The sequence below is a fragment of the Capra hircus genome, chromosome 18 (genome assembly GCF_001704415.2).
Source record: "Capra hircus breed San Clemente chromosome 18, ASM170441v1, whole genome shotgun sequence".
Classification (NCBI taxonomy): domain Eukaryota; kingdom Metazoa; phylum Chordata; class Mammalia; order Artiodactyla; family Bovidae; genus Capra; species Capra hircus.
The window spans coordinates 37,048,891-37,071,076 of NC_030825.1; the positions used below are offsets into that span (position 1 = coordinate 37,048,891).

The 22,186-nt window shown below is 47.0% G+C and overlaps 1 protein-coding gene across 1 annotated transcript in view; it reads right to left on the reverse strand.

Moving 5' to 3' along the window:
* The window catches only part of SMPD3 (sphingomyelin phosphodiesterase 3), an 83,512-nt gene extending 65,201 nt beyond the window's left edge, over nt 1-18,311 (reverse strand). Inside the window, exon 1 of the mRNA XM_005692177.3 lies at nt 18,132-18,311. The gene's annotated coding sequence lies outside the window, so the exon portion shown is untranslated. The remainder of the gene's footprint in view (nt 1-18,131) is intronic.

Sequence of the window (22,186 nt, forward strand, 5' to 3'; positions counted from 1 at the left end):
GTCTAGGAAATTCTCCAGGCAAGAATACTGGAGTGGGTAGCCATTTCCTTCTCCAGAGGATCTTCCCAACCTAGGGATCAAATCCAGGTCTCCTGCTTGGGAGGCAGATTCTTTACTACAGAGCCCCTCATCTGAAGAGAGTGGAGTAATTTCTGGGTTTGCAGTGAGGAAAGGAATTTAAAGTGGGGCCAGGCTTCCAGGGTGATTGTGAGAGGAGACAATACTTGCTCTCCTGGCCTTCCTGCCAGCTCCTCTACCCACATAATGCTACCTCCCACTTTCCCCTTCCCCTCTCTCCCTTTCTTTTACTTTCTGGGAATGCACAGGAACATTTCCCAGAGAGAACACGTAAACCTCAGCAAAGCACACTACAGTGTCCCTCTGCAAATATTTGGAGCAGCTGCTTTCTTCTGCCTCCCCAGTCACGCTTTTTATCGACTGCAATGCCAGGGCCACAGGTTGTGATTCTGTGGTGAGAATCAATTTCATAGATGTCAATAAACTAAGAGGAGGATTAATCCGGACTCTGAACATGACAGCTATTTTGGGTCAAGTCTACATTTCACTCCTGAATGGACTCTGGCTTACCCCTCCTTTCCCTGGTTCAGCTCCTTAGCTTTCATTTTGAGTTCACACGCTGAGTTTGGCCATGTGCCTGTGTAGAAGCCCTGGGTTAATTTCCAACCTTGGGGGCCTTTCCCCCTTATCACCCCTACTGTTCAGCATGAAAACCAAACATTACGGAAGAGAATTTGAAAATACATCATGTGGAATTGTGCCTGTCTCAGAGCAACAAATTCTATTAGGTTTCCCCCTTCGATCTGCACCCATGTGTGTGGTGGCTGGACCTGGGAATTCTCTTTATGGTCTATTTATTCAGTTAATGTTAGATGCAACTCTGTGTGGCTTTTGAGTCTTCAAGAGCATCATTTCCACTGGCTGCAGAATGTCGTGTCGAGTGGGTAGACATGCATTATTTAATCACTTGTCTTCTGTGCACATTATTGCTGGAAGCCAGGTCACCTGACCTAATTTTGGCTCATAACACACATTTGCCAGTCCCAGTGCAAGGAGGTGCAAAAGTGGGGCCAGATTTCAGATGCATTTATTCATGAAATATTTATTAATTGTCAGTTAAAAACATGCCACGGGGGAGAGAACAAGGTTTAGGGGAGTAAGAAATGTGGCCCTTGATACCCAGTGGCTTGAGAGTCTGGTTGGGGCAAGGAGACAGAACACCAGGTCTCACATGATGGATGGATGAGGGGGTGGATGTTAGGGCTTCTGATCCCCAGGGAAGTGATATTATAGCTGGTTCTGAGAAACTAGATTCTCAAATAATTGGGACTTATCTTTTAAACATTGATGCATCCTCACTGAGTTTTTTTTTAAGCAACTAGTTTTTTCTTTTTTTTTTAAGGTTTGTTTATTTCTGACTGTGCTGGGTCTTCACTGCTGCTCATGGGCTTTCTCTAGTTGGAGTGAGCAGGAGTGACTCTCTAGTGGCAGTGTGTGGGCGTCCCACTGCGGTGGAGCGTGGGCTCTAGGCATGCAGGCTTCAGTAGTTGCAGTGCACGGGCTCAGGAGCTGTGGCTCGTGGGCTCTAGAGCGCAGCCTCAGGAGTTGCGGCACATGGTCTTGGCTGTCCTGTGGCATGTGAGGTCTCACTCGATCAAGGATCAAACCCGTGCCTCCTGCACTGGCAGGCAGATTCTTCACCACTGAGCCACCGGGGAAGCACTACCAATTTGTTACTGATGATAAAAGCAATAAAGTTCGAAACTATCTTATTGGGTTGGCCAAAAAGTTCGTTTGGGTTTTCATACCATCTTCTGGAAAAACCTGAGCAAACTTTTTGGCCAACCCAATACCTAAAAAACAAACAGGCAGACATTCTAGGAGCTTTTCCTATCTTCACTTCCATTTCAATCATGTGCCTACTGATGGTTCTAGAGTAGGAAGGGAAAAGATGTGGAGGTCGAGCTGTACTTGGGGAAACTGGGGTAACTGGGACTCCCCTCCATCATGTGCATGGGCTAGGGCAGGGAGGCTGCAAGCCTCTAATATGAGAATAGTAACTGCTTTTCGCGGAGCTCCTGCTTCAAGACAGACACTGTACAAGGCACTTTATATGAACAAATATGACTCTATAACAGTATTTTATGGTAGAGATAATTCTTTTCATGATTAAGAAGAGTTTGAGAATTAGAAAGGGCTTCTCAAGTGGCGCTAGTGGTAAAGAATCCACCTGCCAATGCAGGAGACAAGGGTTGACCTCTGGATCGGGAAGATCCCCTGGAGAAGGAAATGGCAATCCCCTCCAGGATTCTTGCCTGGGAAATCCCATGGACAGAGGAGCCTGGCAGGCTACAGTCCATGGGGCCCCAAAGAGTCAGACATGAAATGATTCCCTAGAAATGACTTCTCTTCTCCAAACCAGGTAGCTGCATAGTATTTCATGTAACCTCCTTTCTAAAGAGGGATCCCATGCATCTTTGCCTTTCAGAATAAAACAGTAACTGGATAGCAATCTAGACCTAGGAATGCAAGAGAAATTATATGGAACAATTTTAGAAAGCTCTCTTAAAGTCATTTACTTTTCAATGAGAGTATGTACTTAGAGCTGAAATTGATAAGCATGTATGGTTAGAATTAGTACTTAAGGTTATTTTGGTCATTTTCAAAAGACAGTGTACCTTTAAATTACCATACCACATCAGTGGGCTCACAACCTGATCTCATCTCACTCCCTTTGCCAGTAGATTAAAGACTAGGCTATTTACAGACTTTCTACTCTGTCTTGAAAAGTCAGGAGGCCAGACCAGAAACCACTGCCCAGCAAATCTTGGTGCTAGATCAAGGTCTATGCACTGAACTGGCGGCTAGATGTGTGTGGTGAGCAGAAGGGGATTTGAGGGACCCTGGGTGAGCATTCCAAGGGGCAGGGGAGTCTGGACCTAGTTTTTACAATTTGACTGTTGTTTTTCTTGATTACTGCAACAACATATTCATAGTCCTATAAATCAGAACCATAGGTTTTGTTTTCAAATGGGCCTTGCTCATGATGATGATTTATTCTGAATCTGTCATGAAACCTACATCTGATTGGATGATGAAATGCTGTCATGACCACCCCTTGGAATATCCCTGCCTCACACTCAATCAGTCCTGCCCCACTTTGTTATATGTTCAGAGGGGCTTCAGTGGTAGTTTCCTCTGAAGTCATGTCCACCACACCTGACCCCCACATATAGTGTGACATCCAGTCTGTAGGTTGATGTACTTGGAACTTTGATGAATTTGGAGCTAGAGATGAATTTAGGAGTCCTTGGCATATGGAGGGGAGCTACACATCTCTACAGGAATAGGTGAGGGGACTTCCCTAGCTGTCCCGTGGCTAAGGCCCTGAGCTTGCAAGACAGGGGGCCCGGGTTCAATCCCTGGTCAGGGAACTAGATCTCACATGCCACAACAGAAGGTCAAAGACCTGCCACTGCCAAATAAATAATTTTAAAATAAAAAGAGTAGGTGAGGTCACCAGGGGTGTGGGCAGAGGGAGAAAGACTGAGATCTGTCTTGGGGCAACCATGCTTGAGCTGTCAGTAGAGGGCGGAAGGGTTGAAAGGCACCGTAGAAGAGATGGGCTGGGGAAACACAGTGCCTCAGGGCAAAGAAGCAGAGGGTTTCAAGGAGGGAGTGAACAGGAGGGCCGCGGCCAAGAGGCCCAGGCTGTGTGGAGCCTGCTGGGACTCCCTTTGCTGCTTGTGTTTTTAAAATTTTACCCAAATCTTGGAAATTATCAATCCTATGTTGTGGGGACAGTCTTACAGTTTGTTTTTTTTTCCAATTGTTTTTACATAGTCATTAGAATATGATATGATCACTAAAGAACATTTGGAAGAGAAAGTGGAAAGTAAAATTTTAAATACTTAATTTCCACCCTTTCTGAACACACTACATGTTAACATTTTAGTACATTTTCTTTCAGCAGCTTTTGTAGGTTGTCAGTGGTTTAGAGTTTTTAAAATTGCAATTATAATTCAACCATATATATATATTTATACACAATTTAACATTTATACCACAAGCATCAATCTAGGGTTGGTCTTTTAAAACATGGCCAACATCATTCATACTGCTACAAAGGTCAGCACCCACCTTTCAATTCCATCATCTTCATTAAATTCCTCCTTTCTGTTATATATATTTTGGTTATTTGATGTCAGGTACTGAGAGTAGTATGTAAATTTATGCCCACAACTGTCTTCATCTTGTATTTCTAATGGTAACAGGTTTTTGCCTCAAGTATTTTGATGCTAAAATACTAAGTGTACAAATGTTCAGAACATTTATGCTTTCACAATTGCTCCTATGAATATAAAATTACCCTTTTTATCCTGCTTGACGCTGCTTTTTGCTTCAAATTGTTCTTTGTCTGACAGAGCCTCTCACGCTTTTTCTTTTGTTTGCATTTACCTGGTATAGCTTTGCCTACTCTGGAATCGTTTTATTTTAGGTGAGTCTCTTGTATTTATTTAATCCGAGAGCCTTTGTCTTCTAACAAGGGAATGGGAAAGACTTTTCATTTATTGTCCAATCATTTCAGGTGGCTTTCTGTCATCTTGTTTTGTGTTTTCTGCATTTCATTTCTTTTCTGACTTTCGTGAGCCATAGCTGATGCTTTCTTTTACCTTCCACAGCGATTTGGAAGGGAGACATCTTGTTTCTCACTCCACTGGTCTGCATCCTATGGCCTCCAACAAAGTCTTAATTTGTCTCTGTGTTTGGTTTGTAAGCAGCTCTGCTTATCTCAGCCTGGCCCTTAGCATCTCTGGGAGGTGACACCCTCTGCAGAATAGCTGAAAGGCCCTCTGTTGATTTCTTTGTTTGCTCACTCTGGGAAGGGAGTTCCCGCATAGCTGGGCAGGAGCTTCTCTCCAGAGGAGGTGCCCCATGCTTCCAGCAAGATGGAGGGACCATCCAGGCTCTAGCCAGCAGGGGTTGGGGGGTTGGGGCAATGATGGTGATGAGAGAGGGCAGGAAGTATCATTATTGCTGCCTGTGGAAGCCCTGAGAAGAAATGCCTGTTGGCCTTTGGTTGAGAAAAGTGGCCTGAGCAGACCCGGCCCAGCTGGCAGGGGTGAGCTCTCTGCAGAGAGAGTGTCCCAGGGCTGAGGGACCAGAGTGAGGGTGGGTGGGGAATGGCAGACTGGAGCTGGCAGGGTCTAGCCTAGACAGGTGGTTCAGGGCCTGTCAGTCTCCAGCGTGAAAATTCTCAGGCACATAATTTTTTTTTTATATTCTTTTCCTAAAATTGAAGTATAGTTGATTTACAGTGTTGTGGGCACATAAATTATTATGCTTATTTTGGGAATTCCCTGGCAGTTCAGTGGTTAAGACTCATGCTTCCACTGCAGGGGACACAGGTTCAGTCTCTGACTGGGGAACTAAGATTCCACATGCCAAAAAATATTTGTGTGTGTGTGTGTGTGTGTGTGTGTGTGTGTGTGTGTGTGTTTGTGTGTGTAGGGCGGGGGTGGGTATGCTTTTTAAGACTTGTAAATGGAATTTCAGTGAGGGCTTTCTCAGGGCCTCAATTTGTCTTAACCAGGTATTGCTCCCAGGTATTCTCTCTATGGGGTAATTAACAGCTTTAAATGACTTATTTGAATTTAAACACTCTGGTATTTTTTTAATTTATGCAAGAAAGTTGCTCCTCTGTATCCTCTACCACAGAGATGCCAGTTCCAGAGATGACAGTACCACAGCCACAGATGGGGGAGGGCTGGGGTCTGGGAAAGGCAGGTGGGGCTGCTTGGGGGAGGATAGTCTGCTAAGGCCAAGAAGGTCTCCAGAGAGAGACGGGGCAGGCTGGACTTCATCGTTGTCTGTTTTTTGCTTTTCCCAGCTTTGTAGACAAGTAATCACACGTGACGTGTAGGTTTTAACATGTGTGTATGAACAGTGTGATGATTTGATACATGTATATGTTGTTAAATGATTATCACAAGGCTTCATCTTCTGTAGGACCTGAGAGGCGAGGGTGGGGCTATCCTACCACCAGGGATCCTCTGCCTGACAGGACCCAGGCTTTCCTCAGAGTGGCCAGAGGTCAGAAGACCAGCTGGTGAAAAGGGGGGTGCCTGCACTGGTCAGAGCTTTGACAGGGCCAGCCTGGCTCCTGGGGAGGGTGGTGAGCCAATAACTACTCAGGAGAGCTAGACCATTTCCATCAGACACGAGAGGCTGACACGTCACAAATACCATGTTTCTTTGGGACCAGTACCTCAGCTAATCCTCTGGGAAGCCTTGGAACATTAAGCCAGAATCAAGAGGTAGCATCATCAGGGTCTAGACAAGCAGGTGCCAAGGAGGGACAAAGCCACGCCTGGCCACTGGAGTCAAGGTCATCACTCTAATCTCCCTGCTGCTCAAGACCCACATGGTCACAATGGCTACTGTCCAGCTCTTGGAGGACTAGATGAAGAAACTGAGGTCCAGAGATGTAGACGACATATCCAAGGTCACTCAACAGGCTGATTCCAATTCTTCACAGTATTTCAAAATATTTTGACGTGTTTGCTTTTCTTCTTCATATGAATTGGTGTAAACCCTCTGACTCAGGTGTTAATGTCCAGACCCAACAAGTGTGTGTGTGTGTGTGTGTGTGTGTGTGTGTGTGTGTGTGTGATTCCCGCTGTCAGTGATAGTCGTTCCAGGGCTCTCTGCTCGTCCCTCCATCATACCATTTTTCTAGCTGCACGGGAATTATCTGTGTGTTTGTCCTCCTGACAGGAGTGAGTGTACTTTTCGCTGTTTTTTATATACAGTAGGCACACATGAATTTTGTTAAATGAATGTTGATGAATTCACTGTCTACTCACTATAAACAGGTAATCACTTCTTGGCTCTATTAAATATGCAATCTTTCTATGATCAATTAACTTAAAATTATGTTCTTCTGAAGGTGAATAACTGAAAAACTCTGCTAAGCTGACTGTGCCTGTGAGGGGCATAGCTGCTTGGGCCACACTGCTTCATGGTGCCCCTTGTGGCAGCATGCTCTAATTGCAGGCAAAGGGTCTCAAGAAAGGGTCTTTCAAAGGAGACGTGTAAAGAAAAAACATTTTTGCTGAATGTATGCAACAGGTTTCTGAAATACACCAGCCTATGCCTCCTTTGCCCTCACTCTGCTACCCTAGAGTCCATAGTTGGAATCCCAGCTGCTTCGATTTGGTTAGCAATATTTCTAAGATACCAGTTTGGCTCGGCGGCTGGGCTACAGGTGAGGCAGCACTCATAAGTAAACAACACAGAGTAGCCGTGTTCATTTTCACATCTCCTACTCTGTACTCCATGTTCTGCTTTAGATTCAGTTAACCCCCTAAGGACAGGGACTGTGTCTCATTCACTTCCATCTCTCCAATGCTTAGTGCAGGGCTTAACACAGAGAGGGTGCAGGTGCTGTGCTGGGAATGTCTAAGAATTGGTATGTCAGAGCCTGGGGCTCAGAATGATCAGGTAAAAGAGACCTGGCTGGAAAGCTGCTCTGAAGAAACTACAGCTCTGCTTTCTGATACCCAGCCATTCCAAACATCCATGGCTTTATTATTATTCTGACTTCTCAATTTGATGTTATTCTTCAGAAGTCACCATTCCACTCTGTCACACTCAGTGTGTGTGGACACACATTAATCATTACTGGGGTCAATGACCAGCTGAGCCCTTAACATTCCGTTACCACGTGTTTGTCATTTCTTATTAGCGTTATGTTTGTAATCGCTAGGGACTGCTCCCCGGACAACCTGTCAAAATCTGCATGGCCTTGCCAAACTGTGGATTTATCCTTCCAGAAGCGTGGAAGGCATCTGGAACTCGCATGACTTTCCAGAGGAAACGCAGTGCAGCACCATGATCTCTTTCATCTTCTATCATCTTGCACATCAAAACTCCCCCTCCACTCATCAAGGGACTCTTGCATAGCTGTGAGTATTACCTCCCCACTGCCTCTCACCCTTCACAGAACCGCAGGTGCCTCTTGCAAGAAGTGCCGCATCCATGTCCCTCTCCCTTCCTGCCTTTGTTTTCCATTGTTATTAGAAGCGTAGCCATGGAGAGAAATCTGGTGGTCAGAAGCGACTGCAGCCATTAGAAAAGATAGATTTTCCTTCTCATCTGACTAAGGAGAATGGGTCTGGTGTCTAGTCCCCGCAGTTTGCAGAGAATAAGCTGAACAATTTCAAGATGGCAAGTCTCCCCCCAAAATCCCTTTTTGTGAAACAAACTCTTTGCATGGGAGGGGTTACTGATTGACAGGTGCTGCATCCAGAATGGGCTGTGGGGTTTACAGTGACCCCAACGCAGGCTGGCACAGCAGCCACTCTGGGAGACAGCCCTTCAGGGCTGTCACTGGAGAATCATGAACCAAAGGATAATACCGCCTGCCTCCTGGAGCACACAGAAAAGGTCTCAGCCCAGGGGGCGAACCTTCTGCCTCCTCCTTCACAGAAAAAGCCCTCCTTAGCTTTATGCCTGGACGTGGGCACTCTGCTTGGAATATATGCTTCCTGGCAGCTCATGCTGCCTGTCACTTGACATAGGCAGTGACCCTTGTAGCAGACCTCCCACCCTTCTCCTGCCTAGAGCTTTTGTGAAGACTGAATGAGAGACAAGTCCATGCACGTTTTCTAAAAAGCAAAGAGCACTGGTAGGAATGCTGGATGAAGTGTTATCTGGCCACACCCTCCACAAGCTCTGGCTTTGGGCATGCTTGATGAGCGCATTCCATACTGCAACAAAATGCCCCATTTCAGTGAGATGCCCCAAATTGGTAGTTTCAGATTTTACAACCCTTTCTTTGTCTGTGAACTTCTTTTTGGCCAAGACTTGTTACCCATAGATCTTCTAAACCCTTATTTCCAAACATCCATTTCCTACTGAAACTCTCTTCTCCATTTCAGGGCTTCCAGAATACACCACCAGCATCCCCAGCCCTGTTTCTTTGGTCACGGCTCTTCCCTGCCTGCCCTCCCCACCCTACTTACCCTTCAGAGCTTCTCCATGTTGTCCCCACCCTTGAAGACCAAGCAGAAGACCTCGCCTCAAGCTGACCCACAAAACACCCTGCCCTCCTTCAAAAGAACTTCTTGTGTTTCTGCTGACCTTGAGCCAGGGAGGCAGTAATCACACTGGTTAAGAGGAGGCGCTGCAGTCAGGTTGCCCACTTCTTACTGCTTGTGTGACCTTGGGCAAGTTACTGGAAGTTCCTGGGCATTGCTTTCCTCAGCTATAAAATAAGGATAATAACAGGAGCTCTTTTCTATATCTAAAGGGCTGAGCACAATGCCTGATGCACTGTAACCACTCAGTAAAGGAGAGTTAGCATCATCCTAAGAATTTTCTTTATATGTTGCCATGTAAGGTTGTAACAGCCCAGGAAAAGTAGATTTCTTTGCCCCAGATGATGAAAATGAAGCTCAGAAAGGTTAAAGCACTTGCCCAAGATCACATATTTGGTCATGGAGCTGAGATGCAGAGTCAGGCCTGTCTGGTTGAGTGCCACAGCTTTGGCACTGCCATAGCCAACCCACCTCAATAGGCCTCCTATGGCTAGGTCAGCCCTTATTCCTCAGTTTACCCTTCATGTGGGCCTTCCTTCTATCCCGAGCCAGACCCTGGATTCCTCCAAAGCAAGGTTTCTCAAATCTCCTCACCCCAGCTATGTATCATTCAATATCTGTTGAGTGGACAAAAAAGTGAATGGATGGGGAAAATACATTTCAAGACCAGACTCTATCCCCGAAGAACCTAGCCCTGGTACTTAAAGTCCATGGATGTCAGGGGCCTCTCAACAGAACCAGGGTGAGCCCACCTCCAGGCTCTTCTCCACATCAGCCTGCCCACCACACTGATCCAGGATTTCTGACTGTGTCTCTCTCCTTCTAAAACACCTCCAGGAATTCCTGCACTTCCCGTGGGACTAGTCTATAGGAAGGAGTTTGGTTCCAACACGGTCTGTTAACATAAGTCTTCACTGAGCTTAACATGTATTTCTTTGATCTGGAAAGCAAACGTTTGGAAAAGAGATGGTAAAGGATAGCAATGATGTACTCGCTCAGAGCTGTGCAGTAAAGGGACCACAGCCACATTCTCCTGGGGCTATGGTTTCTGGATTTACATCCCTTTATTTTTAAAGTAAAACTGCATGTAAAGTGCTCTAAATACCAATATCAGAATGTTAGAACTCTAAGTATCACAGAATGATGCCCATTTTGCTGCTTGCCTCACCATCCCAGAGAAAGAACCTCACGTGAGTTAATTGGACAGATGAGAACATGAAAGATGGGGAGGTGTGCTCCATATTATTGAGACCCAATGTTTCGGTGTAGACACAATCAAATGATACTGTCCTTTTAGCTTCCATAGGGACCAGGCAAAGATGAGGAATGAAGCAGTAGCATTATCGAGAAAACCGTGCAGGTTCTGAATAGAAACTTTTCTGTTATAGAACACCTGAAATCCCAGTTAGTCATCGCTGTCATTTTTTGAGTGCTTAAAACTCCGTGTCTTGATCAAGGCCAATGGGTGGCAGAGCAGCTTTGACCTCACATATGTCTGACTCCTGTCCAGCATATTTCTCCTAAAGCAAAAGGCTCTCATTTCCCCTGAGGAATCTTGGAGTCCAAGAGACTTAGAGTTCTTCGGTCATCTGTTATACGTACCCTCTAATCATCCTCTTCCTCAACTCATTAGCTGAAGTCAAGCCCTGTGCATAATTCAGTTAACTGATTTGTCTATTCATCATATGCTTATGTAAATGGCTTGAAATATTTCCCCAGTATTCTTTTTAAAATATTTATTTGAATGGAGGATAATTACTTTACAATATTGTGATGGTTTTTGCCGTACATCAACATGAATTGGCCATAGGCATACATGTGTCCCCTCTCTCCTTAACCCCCCTCCCGCCTTGCTTGTCACCCCATCCCTTCAGGTTGTCACAGAGCATTGACCTTGGGTGCCTTGTGTCAGCATCAAACTCCCACTGGCTATCTGTTTTATGTATGGTAATGTGTATATTTCAATGCTATTTTCTCAAATCATCCCACCCTCTCCTCCCAATGAGTTCAAAGGTCTGTTCTTTATGTCTGAGTCTCCTTTGCTGCCCCTTCGTAGGAACACTGGTACCATCTTTCTAGATTCCATATATATGCATTAAAAATATACAGTATTTGTCTTTCTCTTTCTCCCCTAGTATTCTTATTGGCAAGAAAATGGGGCCCACATCAAGGTAATTCATGAGCTTATACTTGCAAATGTTTTCAATCATGTTTTAACTAGTAGTAAATCTTTTGCTTGATTTATCTGAAAATTGTTTCTCTTTCTCCTGCTTCTGTCTTGTAAGATTCTATGAATCCCTTCTGTTGATAACAGCAGCTAAGTAGAAAGAAACAAATGAAATTAATTTTAATATCATTATTTAACTGAATGTATCCAAAATGTTACTATATTTTATCCACAACATTATTGAGCTATTTTATGTTTTTCATACTAGCTTTTTAAAATCTGGTGTATATTTTATACTTAAAGCACTAGTCTCAATTCAGACCAGTCTCAATTCAGACTGGCCATAGCGCAAGTGCTCAGTCCACATATGGCTATTATACTGGACAACACAGATATAAATAGGCATTCTCCTTTTCCTATTTCATCTATTTGTTTCTATTTCAAATTTAAATTTAGGTTTTGCATTACGATTGGACCATAAAAGGCTACCTTAATGGAAATGTGCCCCTTGGATAATGTAATAAAACATAGCAGCTGTTTAGGACAGCAGAAAGACCATACCTTGAAAGAAAGTGAAAGTTGCTCAGTCGTGTCCGACTCTGGGACCCCATGGACTATACAGCCCATGGAATTCTCCAGGCCAGAATACTGGAGTGGGTAGCCTTTCCCTTCCCCAGGGGATCTTCCCAACCCAGGGAACATACCTCAGGAGTTCTAAAATCTAGGTTTCAGTTCTCACAACTAACTGGGGCTGTGGCCAGTGGCAACCCTCAACTTCCCTCAGCCTCTTTCCTCATGTTAAAAGAGAGGGGATGGGGATTTCCCTGGCAGTCCAGTGGTTAAGACTTCATGCTCCCAATGCAGGGCATGCAGGTTCAGTCCTTGGTCGGAGAACTAAGATTCCACATGCCATGTGTGCGTGGGCAAGAAAAAAAAGATGATGGTTTGTGATTACTGTTTCTTTCCATTTCTAAAAATCTCTTTCTGCTTACTGCACACACCCTTTCCAGGGTTTCTGCAGCCGTTTCCTCTTTCCAGGCACAATTTTTGTGTGACAGGGCTTATCCCAAGCTGGAGAAATGTGATCCCTGTGCCCAGCTCTGTACCTGGCATGCTGTAGGCACAAGAAATGCTTGTTGAATGAAGGAAAATCCAGTTCTCTGAGGGACCCCTGGGCCTCTCAGTTTTTGCTGGAGTGACTATAGCAGCCTTAGCAATTAATTATACTCTTATTTCCTTTCTCATATTAGCCTAAAACCCTGACAGTCTAAGTTTTCTGAAGGGTAATAGCCAGGATTAGAAACCATTTCCTGATCCTGTTAGCCAAGGAGATGGTGCTCAGCTATAGGCATGGCTGCCTAGAGACCCCCGCAAATGGTCTCCCTCTTATTACATGCTGTTCTGATGCTGAGGAGAGTTAATTAATGACTCTAAATAAGAAAACAATCAAATCTGTCTGCAGTCATATGAGTCAGAGCAGACCCAGATGGGGAGCCAGTCCTTGGCCTCCAAATGCCCTGGGGGGAAGCAATAGCAGCTTTTGCTCCAGACGTCAGAGCCTTGCAAAACCCCAACCTAGAAGGGGAAGGAGTTGCTCAAAATGGCTTGGAGACCCAGCATAACGTGAAACAGTTTCTTAAAAGGCCAGGCCCCCTGCCTGGGTGTTGTGTACACTGAGCTCTTAGGAGAGGAGAAAAAGCACAAGCCTGTTTCTCTCTCCTCTCTTTAGACACCCAAACCTGCAGCAACTGCACGGGCAGTCCTCAGGCACAGGCCTCCTGTGTGTGTGTTGGAAGACCAGGGCAATTGGCATTGCCACCTGGAGGATATGTGGCTTGAAGCCTGTCAAGCCCCAAACCTGCCCACCTTCAGGACTCCTGTAGCCACATATGGAAGTGGAACATTGGTTGTGATGACATGAGGGCAGAAATGTGATGTTTCCCTGAGATTCGGTGAGGCTTAAAACAGTGAAAAATTTATTTTTGTGTTAGAAAGTTTGCTGTGAAAAATCTGAGAGTGGGAATGGGTGGAAGAAGCCTCTTAACAATATCCAAGTGTTCTTGGCACTGGAACAGGATGCTAGCAAATAAAGATAAGCCCTACTTTTTTAGCTCTATATGAACTCTGTTGAATAATAACAGCATCCTCATGGTTCTCTCTCTCTTCTTGCATGCTTGGCTTCCTGTGAAACAGTTCCATGCTGGAAAGAAAACCCAGCACCACTGGCCATGAGGGTCATATACCTTTCTCCTTCTTTGGTAATCAAGTTCAGGTTAGGAGCCCTTTGTCAGGATAAAATGTCATACGTATGTGACAATAGGCTTGCTCAGTTTGAAAGGACTCTTTGTAATTTATGTCTGAATCTTAGTTGGGCCCCAATTTAATTCCTGTAAAATTTGGTTATAATATCTGAGAGGACATCACAATACTTCAATATTTCTTCTACAATAGCAGTAGGGAAAAAACCAGTGGTAAAGAGGAGTCTCTGGAGTTTTAAGATATCCAGATTGGAACATAAATATTGCTCCTTCTGATCTATATAACCATGGGCAAACCCCTTTCTTCTCGAAGTTTCATTTGCTCATCTTGAAAGTGGGAATAACAACACCACCCACCTCATAGGACTCTGAGAATTAAATACATTCTTACATGTGAAGAGCCTGACTCAGAAATGTTTCCTCTTATTATTAGCTTGCAATTCTTTAAATAGGGACTGCTGCTGGGTCCATTCAAAGTGATGCAGTAGGTCATCTACAGCTGTTTCTCTTGTTCCATTCTGTGACCAGCTGTGGGGAAATCCTCACAGAGGCCTTGGTCCTCAGAGTTTGCTCCTACTCCATGCCCTAAAACTGCTTTTTCTCTAGGCAGGCTGAGGCCAGCGCTCCAGAACCTTGGACAGCTCCACTCCTTGGGGACTGCTGAGCGCCCTGAAGAAACATGAAGGACTTGGGGGATTTTCCCAGAAGGGCTGCATTAGTGTGGGGATTTAGGGATCCCAAGGGCCTCAGTCTCACTCCAGGGAAGTGTACCAGTGACTGCATGTTCAGATTCTTCAACACAACCAGCCCTCCTGGAAAATTCTGAGGAGCCTCTCCTCCTCAGAAACCCTATCCATAAGAGTTACCAAATCATCAGGGCCTTTCCTTCTTTCCTAAGAACTCCAAGGATTTTTTTTTCTTTTTTGAGCCCAAGAAGAACAGAAATACCACCCACATCTTCCTGTATCCGCTGATATTTACTTTGTTTGGCTTCAGTACAAGGATTAAACCTTCTTGATTAACCTTGAGTGAAAGTAATAATGTATGAGCATAAAGAAAGGCTTTATAAGACAGAGACTCATGTATGAATAAAAAAAAATTAATGTCATTGCCTGTATGTGATGTTAAGTGACAATCTCTAATCAGGATAAGCAGGTAGTTCAATTTATGCGATAATTAATCTATTTACTCTCCAGTGCAGAACACAACACACATATGCAGTCACCTTCTGAACAGGCAAGGAAGAGATTAAGTCCTATTTTTACTTTATGATACTGAGTCATGTAGTTCAATGCAAATCACATGGATGCCAAAGTAAGAACAATAACAGGTATTTAAATATCTCTTTTACTTTAAGGAGCACTGAAGAGTTTGTGGCTGCCTGAAATCACATTAGAGCAACTCCAGGAGAGGAGATGTGTGTCAGCAGGTGGGCATTTAAGACTGAGCATATCCCATCCATCCCCTCTATTCCCACCATTAGGCCTGGAGGAGCCAGTGTTTACTAGTTCTTTGCATTTAAAAATAGCACCCCAATACCTGAGTCTGATACTTTCTAGGCAGTATTGTTGATGAGAAAGAGAGTATACGTTTGAAAAATATGCTTTTGATTAATAATGAGGAAGAGGGGAGGATAGAAGTAGAATAGGAAGAAAAAGGAGAAAGGAATTGAAGAAAGAGAGGAAAAGACAGGAAATATGCTTAAACCTCCCTGAGCTTGATGAATGCTTTTCATGCATTTTTCTCTTGAACAGATTTAATGTCCACCCTCAGTTGGATGAAACCTTGAACAAAGGTCTTTAGGCTCTCTTTAAATATTTCTATATGGGGGAGGATAGTGGATGTTTCATTGCTTGAAGGAACTGCAGACAAGAACTTCAACTCATGACTCCAAAAGCAGACAAGTAGCCCACAAATGGTTTTTACCTAACAATGCCCACACCCACCTGAGTTTTCACAATGCGAGGGAGTGTTCGTTGCCAAATTTCAGCTTGGTTACACTTCTGCCCAGCAGAGGTCGCTGTGGACACTTGTGGAGACGCCGGGTATGGCGGCTCTGTCATAATTGTTCTTCCTGTGGTTCCATTGGCCACTGTCTACCCCTCATACGGGACAAGAGTCTCTGGTGACAGCACCTTTGCTGTCAAAGTGCTCTATAACTGAGGTCACTTGGTGGGAGTGGGCAGGTTTGGGAGGACTATCCTCATCCTGTAGGATATCTACCCACAGTGATGTCTCTGTCATGGTCGTGCCTTCACCATAAGTGTTTGGTATTACTGAGAGCCCACCTGTCAACTGACCAGCAACTCCGGTCTCATGGCCCTTGCAGATAGAGGCCAAAGTGATGAAAATTGTCTTGCCACACAATCTTGCACCCGCCCCGTAAAGGATTCTGCTGATGAGCTCCCCAAGCTCCACTTGTCAGCCCAGGATGGTGGGGAGCAGAGTTCTGGTCCTCAGGGCAGCCCATTACAGCAGGATAAGGTTTCTGAGGGATGGGAAGGGGAGGGCGCTGGTGAGGATATCAGGGTTAGACCCAAAGCACCAGAAGGGCTGACAAGAGCTCCACATACTTGTGAGGCCCCACTTTCTGGGCCACACCATATGCACATGCTCTCAAGCTACCTCCACGTTGAGGGCATGCACTGGGACCCTAGGTCATTACTGCGGCTTGAGAGTTGAAGGGATGACTACTCTGCCCCCACCCCCACCATCCAAGGCCAGCAGTAGTTGATTCTTTTCACACACAACCAGCTAGATGCACAAGCTCACCATGACACACACACGACACTGGAGCACACATTGGCACCTCACCCAGGCATACACATTCACACTCACACTCGGATCCACACCATCACCCTTGCAAACACACTGTGACACATACACACACATTCGAATCCTGGAACCAAATTTGACCCAACACTGGCTGATAGAGTGGGGTTAGGGGGTCCAGTCAGGGTGCCCCTACCGACCCCTGGCCCACTCATGCATCCTGAACCCCGGGTCCCTCCTCACGAGGAGGAGCCCGTTAATTGTCCAGGTCCTCGTGGTCACAGGTCTTGAACGCTCCACAGAAGGGACCCTGGCTACCGTCGCACACACGGCTTCTGGGTGCCGGACCAGAGAGGGTGGTGATGTGCGGGGAAGAAGGGTGCGGGGTATAGTGCCTTGCCCGGCGCAGCCTCCTCCTCCCTCGGGATTTTCCATCCCGGCTCGCGCGGGCCCGCGGCAAGGAGCGAGCGCGCTTTGTCTCCCGCCTGCTTTCTCGCACGTTTCCGCAGAAGCTCCCCGCGCCGCGCCCGAAGTCCCCCCACCCCTTTCCTGGCCGCGCCCCCCGCCCAGCCAGTGGCGCAGGCCCGCCAGTGCGGCGACCGCGGCTTTGTCCTCTCGTGCGTGGATTCGGGGGCCGAGCGCGAAAGCCCCGCGCCCCGAGTGGCCGCCGCATGCCTGGGACACAGGTCTCGGCAGTCGGATCTGAGGCGCGCCCCTCGCTGAGCGGAACAGCCTGAGGGTCTATGGGGACGGGGCGGGTGCGGGGGTGGGGGGCGGGGAAGCGTCTGCCTGGAGCTCTAGGGCGCTTGAGAGAGGACCAGCCCCGTTCCGCCCAGCACGTGCCCACCCAGGTCTGGCTACCCGCTGCGGTTCAGGAGCCCGAAGGCGGGGCGGGGCGGGGAGGGTCGTCTCAACTTAGGGCCCCTGGCCTGAATCCAGTTAGAGAGCGACAAGACGATAAAGCCCGGGAGGGGAGAGGTCGGGAGGGGGTTCCTCAATCCCTCTTACTTTTCCCCACCACACACCCCACCCCCAGGCCACTCCGACCTTAGACACGGGGCCCAGATCGCAGGGGACCCGGAGAATCCGTCAGTGCGTTCCTGTCCCAGCGACTCCTAACAGGGTGGGGATGGGTCTCTCAGCCTTTTCTCTTCACATCGCATTCCCCCCTACCCCTCCCATCCGCCCGCAATAATCTAGGTGGGTCCAACTGGGAGGGGGAAGAGTCCTCTGTCTCCATCTTCATCCTGTTCCCGCCCACCCCTCTTTCACAAAAACCCGAGGCTTCGGGGGAGGGGTGGGTGCGAGGAAGGGTCTTTCTGACATCCCCAAACAGCCCTTCCTCAGGAGGGTCTGAGCAGAGGAGGTGGAGCACCGCAGTTTTATCCATCACATCCAGACCCTCTTTGTAACGTCAAGCAGCCGAGGTATTGTGGGGAAGGGTCCTCCTGCCTCTGAATCTTTCGTCCCAGAACACTCCCTCCCATCCTCAATAATCCAAGCAGCCTCGACTTCAGGCACAGGCTGAGAGAGTCGGGTCTATCAACGCTCTCAGGAGAGACGGTGGGGCAGGTCCCCAGTCCTCTCCTCGCCCCTCACGCTCAAGAACCTCCTTCACCATAAGACAAAAACTAACCAAAGCTGCTCCGATCCCAGGCACGGGGCCACAGGGAGACTCACGAGGAGCCGGTCAGCAGCTCTCCGGGACAGATGGTCTTGGGGGCGGCGAGGACTGGTCCCATCAACTCTCAGGTCCCCTCACGCCTCGGTTCCTTCCTTCCCCAATAAAACAAAAGCGAATCCAGCAGCACCGACCTCAGAGTGGCGGGAGGGCTATCGCCGCCCGGCAGCGCACCCAGCTCCTCTGGGCTCCACTGGGCTCCTCACGGCTTCAGCTTCCAGGCTATGGCTCTCGCGGCGGCAGCGGCGGTGACGGCTGCGACCGCGGCTCTCCGGTCCAGAGCCTCCCTCGGACTCAGCACCTGGAGCTGCGAACAGCTCCGCGCCTCATTCCGCTGTCCCCGCCTCCTCCGTGCCGCCGTAGCCAATGGCGGCCTGGGCTCCGCCCAGGAGGCCGCCCATTGGGGGGCGCCATCCCCACTCCCTTAGGCCCCGCCCGCGGGGTTCCTCTGTCTCTCCTCCAAGACCGCATCCCCGAGAGACCACCAGAATTTTTGCATAGCCTTCTGGAACTTGTAGTCCTTTAGGGACGCAGAGTGGGCTCATGCATCGGACAGGTAACGAGAGATAGACTGCATTTCCCAGGGTGCATTGACGAAACCGAGGCGCTGAGGAGGGCGGGAGGACTGTTTCTATAGCAAAGGCGGCCAGTTGGGAATGGCTGATGGAGAAATGGGGCAGGCCCCGGGACCCTCGACGGATTGTGCGTGACTTTGGGCACCCTCTTGGGAGGCCGTTTGCATTCTTTCTTCGCCTTGGTCCCCACACCAGGACTGCGGGCCTCAATTTTCTTATCTGGGAAGAAGGGCGTGGAGTCGTCTCCCCGCCCACACCCCACGGTGTTAGGGCAAACCGAGAGCGAGCCTCCGTGCTTTGCCCAGCAACGGTGAGAGAGGACGGAGACTTTCGGCTTGAGAATGGAAGGGGCGCGTTCTGAACTCTATCCCTTTGTTTTTGGCCCTGTCTTGTCGTAGAGAGGCGCTTTACTTTTGGTCATTTTCCTTGGGTCATCAAGGCCTTCCCATCCTGGCTTCTGGCCTCCTTCACGCCCTTCCTCCCCGTACCGCAACGTCTTTCACATTGTAGAGAGAGGGCGCTTCTCCTGCTTTTTAAAAAAAGCGTCCACCAGGCTTCCCATTGCCTCTGGAATTAAACCACATTCCTCAGTATCAATCTAAAGGCCTCTCGAGATCTAGACTCCACTTTCTTGCCACACTCTGAACTTCTCTGGAAGCTGGGACGCCTTAAACACCCATTCTCTCCCGTGGGTCCCTCCACCTTGCTCTCAGCTAACTCCTCACGCTCTTCAAGCCCCAGCCTAGACGCTGCCTCCTTAGTGAAGACTTCCCAGATGCCTGGCTACTTATGACGTACCTCACCTTGTGTTTGAGCTGCACTCTCTACTTCCCTCATTCTACTTGTTTGAATATCTGTCTTCCACAGATAAGATCCACAGAGCAGGAACCGTGTCTTTTATTCACACTTAGAGTCCAGTGCCTATAGTGTCTGGCACATAGTACGTACTCAGTAGATACTTGTAGAATTGAAACTGAATGTAGTGTAATTGAATTTGCCTTCCACCTCCATGATTTTAATCTCTTAAGATTAGACATTTCCCACTGCTGAAAGTGTTCAATGAGAGATGCCACCCCTTTGAAGAAATGTTTATGTTATTCACACAATGGATTGAAATTTTGCCTGAGTGCTTAGAGGGTCTTTGACATTTTCAGTCCTGTGACGCAGGGAGTGATAGATTTATGCTTATTATTCTTTAGAAGTCCTGTGAATTCTCCCCTAAATGTCATCAGTTCTTCATGTTCCTCTATTTCTAGCTGTTGGCCCTTCTTCTTTCTGTGCCTAAACATTCTGCCTCCCACTCCCTTTCTGGGAAAGAGCTCCTGCTCCTGTCAGTAATGAAGTAAAGACAGTCTGAGATCCCTGCCCTTCTTTCAGCCCTCTTCTCAGCATCATAGGGCCCTGGTGTGCTATTCCACCTTGCTAGGTAACATCTTTTCTGATTTTTTCCCCCATTTGGAATCCTGGTATTGGCCAGATGGTCCAATTAATCCCACACGTGCTTCATATATCACTATGTCCAGGCATTTTGGATATATTTTAGCTAAAACATTCTTGGAAAAATGCTTTAATAAACAGGAATAGTTAATTTTTGGCCAAAGAAGTAACAAGGAGGTTTATCTGAATCTGATTCTGATTCAAACCAAAAGGACAGAGCCCGAGAAAGCAACCCCGCAGTCCTTGTGTTGATGACATGCAAAGAGGGAAGGCTAGAATGGGAGAAGGAGTCAAATAGATTGCAGTTAGAGAAGAACTAACAGGATTTCTGTGGGGCATGGCAGAGAGGCTTTGATTCTGGTTAAACCACGAGGAAAGGCCTTTGGAACTAAATGGACAGTTGAGTGTCTTATTACTGAGGATGAGGAAAGTGTAGGAGGCAGGGGAAAATGGGATTTGTGCTGACACAGAGTGCCTAGTTCTGTGGATGCAGCGAGAGCAGAGGTTGTTGGAAAAGTGGAAAGAGGGGAGGACTACACCACAGGGTGGGCATCAGCCCAGCAGCAGCAGAGTATCAACAGGAGGCTGCCCAAGAAGACCTCCTGGAGCAACAGTTGAAACTCTAGAGGTCAGCTTAGCCTTTCAGGAGTAGTGCTAGTTTTCAGGAAATTGTTATCTGCAGGGTAAAAGTCAGGGTTCCATGATTCTCACAGAAAGCAGGGACTAAAATAGCATCTGTTCACCCAAGCTGAGTTGGGAAATCCAGATTCTAAGTCTGACTTTGCCTCTGACTAGGTGTATATGACCCCAGGCTGGACCTGTTTGTTCAGTTGTAAAATGCTGTTTATTAGTGGTAGGGAGCAGCTAGTAAGGTGGAAGTGGGGCATTCAAACCCATTTACTAGCTGTGTGACCTTGTAAAACCACCTTCTAACATTTACAGTTTGCTTATTTGACAGTGTTGAAAGGGAGAAATGAAATGCCTTATGTAAAACACCTCATAAATATTAAGCACTGAATGAATGTTTGTCTCTTTCCACAATCTTCATCTTGAATTAATCAGAAGTTGGTTTGACTATGAATAAATAGACAGGAGGTAATGTTCTGGGTGATCTGAGTTCAAATCCCCATTCCCTCTCCTATTATTGTATGATTTTGCTCAGACATGCGCCCCACATATTTGTTTTGTTTTTTGTTTGCTGCACTGTGTATTATTTGCAGCATGCAGGATCTTTAGTTATGGTCTGCAAACTCTTAGTTGCAGCATGTGGGATCCAGTTCCCTGACCAGGGATCAAACCCGGGCCCCCTGCATCAGGAGCACACTGGACCACCAGGGAAGTCCCTTGTTTTGTCTTTTTTAAGGGAGGAGGGGTGGTTTTAGAGCACAGAATTGTAGGGAAAATTCTAGATGCTTATAAGCTGGAGTTGCAAGGGATTCCAGGGGAACCCTGAGCTAGCCTCCTACCTTGTTAGAGAGACAAAAGGTCTTGGTGAAGTTCCATATGTCTTCTAATTCAATAATGAGGGGATTAACTTGGCTGCTGAATCTCAGACATGGGGCTGGAGTGATTAATCAGGGCGGGCTCCCGAAGAGCCTAGTATATCAGAAATATAACTTTATTTTAACAATAATGAAGATTTTTAAGAAGATGTACATTTTGAAAAGGTCTAGGGCCTGTGTGGGGGCTTCCCTGGTGGCTCAGACAGTAGAGAATCTGCCTGCAGGAGACCTGGGTTCAATCCCCTGGATTGGGAAGATCCCCTGGAGAAGGGAATGGCTACCCACTCCAGTATTCTTGCCTGGAGAATTCCATGGACAGAGGAGCCTGATAGGCTATAGTCCACGGGGTCGCAAAGAGTCTGACAGGACTGAGTGACTAATACTTGCACTTTCAGGGCCTGTGTGGAGAATGACCAGGAGAGAATGAGGCTTAGATGTAGGTTGGAAGCTGCTGCAGTTATCAAGCACAGAGTCCATGAAGATGAAAAAAAGGTTGTATCTGAGCTGTATTAAGGAGGTAAATATTCAAGGAATTCCTTGGCTGTCCAGTGATTAGGACTCAATCGGACCTGGGTTCGATCCCTGCTCGAGGACCTAAGATTCCACAAGTTGTATAACATGGCCAAAAAAAAAAAAAAGGAGAAAGAAATATGAAGAGGACTTTGTGAGTGATGA